Raw genomic sequence first — 5,231 nt, 5'->3', positions numbered from 1 at the left:
TGGGGTTACTGGGAGGATTAACAGGACGGGACCAGAAAGGGTCTCGGCACAGCAGCTGGCACATGATTATGTTGTCGCTGTTATTAACCCAAGCACCCGAAACTGCCCTCAAGTCCTCACCAGTGGCCCCTCTTGGGTCAGCGGGACTCTCCCCCACTGAGGATGTGATGAGCATGAGAAAGCCTGTCCGTGGAACAGCTGGGGGATGTCTGTCCAAGTGCTAAGGACACACACCACCTGCTTGCTCACAGACCGGAAGCTTCTCCAGGGCAGGGTTTGGTCTTGCCCCAGTCTCCCCCACGCCCAGCACAGTGGCCGTGTCTCCTCCATCAGACTGGAGGCTTGCCTTTCTCTCTCCTCATCCTACCTAGTCCAGCTTGTTGCCTAGGGGGAAGTGGGGTGGAGGGTGGGGGTGACTCTGACCTGTCACCCCACTCCAGCTAGAAGCCCTCAGTCCCAAGCCTGTGCTGGGAATGCACATAGTCTGAGCTCAGCCTGCGGCCTTCTTTCTCAGGCACAGCCTGGTCTCCAGAGGTAGCACCCAGCACCTGAACCCTCCCGGTGGAGCCTGGAGTCCCACTGGCTGTGGGGGTTCCATCTTTCCTGGGTCTCAGTCGCCACTCTGCACAGTGGGGGTCAGGACCAGGTGATGTCCGAGCTCAGGAGTGTTGCTAGCCTATAGGAGACTTTGGGCAGATCTGGGTGGAGACAGCGCTCCTTAATAAATAGGTGACACCTTTGTGTTAAGAAAAAGGCACCCCATATGGAGGCAGGCACAGCCCGTGCCAGAGCTCAGGGCTTGCTGACCAGAGGATGGGAAGGGTTCTAGTGCCCTCCCCCTCAGCTGGGCACCCCTGTGCAGGTCGCACAACGCACAGCCTTGAACTGTGGCTGGGTCTGAGTCGCCAGCATGGTACTTCCTGGGTCAGTTGGCCAAGGGAAGAAGGAAGAGGAAGGCAATAAAGATGCTGTCTTGGGCTGCCCCCTGGTGGCCACCTCCTGCATGACACTCACAACTCAGGAAAGCCAGCTCCGGTGTCTCACCTGTCTCTCTTGGTCCCAACAGGGGGACCTCCTCCCTGCCTGCAGAGATCCAACGCCCAGGGAGTCAGAATCTCAACTTCTGAACCCTGAGAAAGGGATCCTGTCATGAAGCAGCCACTGCGGACCAGGCCCGGGACGGGCACGTTAGAGAGAAATTTAGTGCACCTGTTTCCTCACCAGGCTGGGGGCGTCTCCAGGACAGGGGCTGGTCTCTTCCCAGTGTCCCTAGTGCCTGGCACAGTGGCTGTGTCTCCTCCGTCAGACTTAGAGCTCCCTGAGGACTTTGCCTCCCCAATCAGATGGGGGGCTCGCCGTCCTCTCTCTCTCTTTCTCTCTCTCCCTCCCTACCTCATCTAGTTCAGCTTGTTGCCTAGAGGGTTACAGGGGGAGGGCTCGGACCTGTCACCTCACTCCAGCTAGAAGCCCCCAGGCCCGAGGCTGGAGCTGAGAGCGGCTTTCTTTCTCAGGCTTCCTGGAAAGGCCCCAGGCAGGGCTGGGCCTCCAGCGAAACAGGACTGGGGAGGCTGGTCCGGGTCTCAACAGCACCTGAGACTGGGAGACTGGAAGGAAGCTCGGTGTGCAGAGGAGGAAACAGAGCATGGGGCTTCCTGTTGCCCTTTAGATAAAGGGCAGATTTCCGTGTGAGACCCTGTGGAAACCGGCTCCTTTAACCTGCTCCTCCCGCTCTGTGCTCCAGCCACCACCACAGTCCTCTCGTCCTCCTGGGAGTCTGTCCCTCCTCCCACCTCCCGACCCTTCAGACTGTTGCCCATGCCACTCAGGCTGCCAGGCCGAGCCCCACTCCCCCTTCGGCTGTGGACTCGGTCACCATCTCTTCCCCCAGATGCCTCCTGAGGCGCCTAAAGCCGGATAAGGCCCCTTTCTTCCACAGTCAACAGCTCTTTCCTAGCACTTCTCAGGGTTGTGATTCTCAACTTACCTGGGCCATTACCGGATTAATGCCTCCCTCCCTCCGGCTCTTCTCCCTCCCCCAGTGAAGAGGAACCTCATCTGTCTCATTGATGCTTAATCAGTGCTACGCAGGGCTGGGCGCATACTAGGTGCTCAGGAAACATCAGTTGGATGAAGGAAAGGTTGCTTGAGTCAGTCCTGGCCCTAATCAGTTTCTAGATGTGTGACCTTGGACAAGTCTCACTTTCTGTCATTCGGTTAACGAATACTTACCGAGCACCCACTAGGCACTGTTCTGGGCATACCCGTCAAACGCAGATCTGCTGGGCTTCCAACTGCTTTCCTGAGAAACCAGTACTGAGATGTGTGAGGCCTGGAGATGGGCAACCCAGAAGTCTTGTCCTCTCCCACTGGCCACCCCCCCCCCCCGAGACATCAGAAAAGCCAGTCCCCTGTACGCCCCTCAGTATCCCTGCCTCGATACCTTTGTGCACACAGAGCACTCCCCCATCTTTGCCTGCCGAGGTCCCGCTCAACCTTCAAATTCCCACGGCAGGGTCACCAACACCTTGAAGGCATCCCCACGATCCTTGGCAGAAACAGTTCTGCTCTTACAACACTCGGCTGGCATGGGGATACACCATTGTCCACACTGACCCAAGCTCTTTATGCACATGGCTCCCCCCGGGGGGGGGGGCCACCCCGGCCATGCCACCCCCGATCCCAGAAGCTTCTGGGCTTAGACTGAGTGTGATTCATCGCTGTAAGCCTCCGATTGATTGATCTTTCTCTGGTCGGCCCCTGCAGCGTCTGCTCTCCACGCTCCAGCGCCCAGCCCAGGGCCAGGCACTCAGCGTTGGCTAGTGAATGTCTGTTGCTAAGAACAGCAGCGGCAGGCCATAGAAGCAGGGGCTCTGGATGGATCCCCAAAGTCCTGATGGGAGAATGGGATTCAGGGCACCGCCTGGGCACTCTCTCCCCTGGTCCCCTCACTCATGAGGGCCTCTTTCTCTCCCTGCTCTCCCACAGATGGTGAAGCAAGAAGGGGACTGGGGGGAGGGTAATGGAAGGTCACAGGGCAGATGGACTGTAGGCTGCTCTGGGAAAGGACAGCTTGCCCCCGGGGAAGGACAACCACACATCTTAGAGCTGTCTGGGAATCTGGGAATCGTCAGCTTCAGCAAAATTCCAAGGACTAGGAAGGTGAATGTGGGCGCACAAGGGGGAGCGGCCCACCCCTGCGAGGCCCTGTTTGCAGTGAGTGCCAAGCTGGGCCGACAGGCCGGCGACCCCGGTTCGACTCTCTATCAATTTGCTGTGTGACCTTGGGCAAGCCCGTGCCCCTCTCTGAGCACCAGTCTGCACACGGACAGGATTGAGTCAGCGTGGAGCTGACCAGCATGAATGCCAGAGGCTGGGATAGCCAGGGCCACCCCACCGCACCCTGGTCATGTCTCTGAGACGGTGAGCGGGGGACTCTGCGTGGGGCCACTGCCCAGCCTCATCCACCTGTCCCTGTCTTAGGCTGAAGGGGCACAGTGGGCTCCCCAGGCATCCTCTCCCCTGCGAACTGCCCCGTTCTCGGTGGGGTCCCCGCCCCCCACCGTCCCTCCCGCCCCCAGAGCTGCTAGGCTGCCAGCTGGGAACATCAGGAGCTGTGACCAGCGTCCTGCGTCATGGTGAGTCACAGCCATCCCTCCAAGCCAAGCCCAGTCACCCCACGACAAGAAGAAGAGAAAGGACACCTTGCCCCCCCCCCCCCCCGCCCCAGGCCATACAGGAAGGGTTCCTCTCTTCTTTCCTTTTCCGCACCAGGGCAGGCCCACACCTGGCACTGTGCAAGGCACGGAGACATCCAGGGTGACCTGGACAGACTGTCCCTTCAGAGCTATCCTCCCTCAGGCCAGAGTTGGGGGGTGGGGGCTGCTCTGAGAGGGGCAGCACATGGGGGGCTCTGAGCACACGTGGCTGAACTTAGCACTGACTCTAAGGCTGGCACATCTCTCTCGTTCACACCAGCACATAGTAGGCACTTCACGCACATTCACTGAATGAAGATGCCTCAGGCTTCCCGTGGGCGTAGAGAAACTTGGTGAGGCAAGAACGCACCACACCTGTGTTCACCGTCACTGGTACTCATTTTTAGCCCTAAGTACCTACTATGTGCCAGTCATTTGCCTACATTTCTCATTCATCCTTACAGCAATCCTGTGAGGTGAGATTTTTTTTTTTACCCCCAATTAACAGATAAGAAAACCGAGGCTCAGGGAGGTGAGGCAACTTGCCCAAGGTCACACAACTTCGTGTGAACTGAGCCAGCATTCACACCAGGTCTGCTGACACCCATGCTTAGAGGCACTCTCCATCCACACCCTACTTCAGACAGGGCAGCAGGCCTGGGGCTGGGGGGGAGGGTGGGGGGAGACAAAAAGGTCAGCACCCTCCCCCACCCCCCTGGCAGTCCCGCCAGGCCCAGACCCTGCCCTGCCGGAGGCCTCCAGCTCCAGCCCACGCTCATGCCTCAAACCTTATTCATGCCTCTCAACCCTGCACGGCCATCGCCAGGTTTTGGAAGGCAGCCAGCGCAGCTGGCTTCCTCGCCTGAAAAAGGTGCCCAGGTAGGTGTAGGTGTGAAGATGGGGTGAGATACGAGTGCAAGCCAGTGCTTCAGGCACTGCAGTGCTTGTGCAAGGGAAGGTTCGCTCAGGAGCTGGGTGTGTGAGTGTGTAAGACGTGTGCAAACGCGGATGGCCGCATGTGTGTGCTAGTGTATGCGAGCTCGTGTCCATGAGTGGGTACGGATGCGTGGGACACGCGTGAGCGTGTGCGCGTGAGTGAGCCGCGGTTGCCCCATGAGAAGGGACCCAGGGCTGAGAAGAAGCCCCGCCCAGCCTCTGTGCGGCCAGTGGGCCCGGAGGAGGAGCTGACCCTCAAAGTCGCCTCACAGCCTAAGGGACCTCAGGCAAGCCTTCGGTGAGCCTCAGTTTCTTCCCCTGTTCAATGGGCGGAGTGGAACTGGTGTTACTGCGCTGCGCCAGGCGTCTGGTCCCGATTAAGTTAAGGTGTGTGCTTTGTGCCCCAAATCCTGGAATCTCCGCGTCCCCGCTGCCGGTCCCCTTCCCTGACCTTCAGCCCCCGTCACCAGGTGGCGACGGGTGAGGGTCAGAGGTTCCATCCCCTCTCCCCGGCTCCCCGCCGCTCGCCGTGGCTCCCTCCCTCCCTCCGGCCCGGGTCACCCCGCACCCCCGCCGCCACGCCCGCGCCGGGCACCCCCA

The 5,231-nt window shown here is 59.7% G+C and overlaps 1 protein-coding gene across 1 annotated transcript in view; it reads left to right on the top strand.

Annotated features, from left to right (window-relative positions):
• The first annotated feature begins 4,905 nt into the window (after positions 1 to 4,905).
• Positions 4,906 to 5,231, top strand: part of FAM131C (family with sequence similarity 131 member C) — a 19,399-nt gene continuing 19,073 nt past the window's right edge. Inside the window, exon 1 of the mRNA XM_040462323.1 lies at positions 4,906 to 5,018. The gene's annotated coding sequence lies outside the window, so the exon portion shown is untranslated. The remainder of the gene's footprint in view (positions 5,019 to 5,231) is intronic.

Source organism: Herpailurus yagouaroundi, unplaced genomic scaffold (assembly GCF_014898765.1).
Source record: "Herpailurus yagouaroundi ecotype Mexico unplaced genomic scaffold, PumYag 77, whole genome shotgun sequence".
Taxonomy (NCBI): Eukaryota; Metazoa; Chordata; class Mammalia; order Carnivora; family Felidae; genus Herpailurus; species Herpailurus yagouaroundi.
Note: the sequence above shows the minus strand (reverse complement) of the source record. Positions and strands in the feature narration are given on the sequence as shown.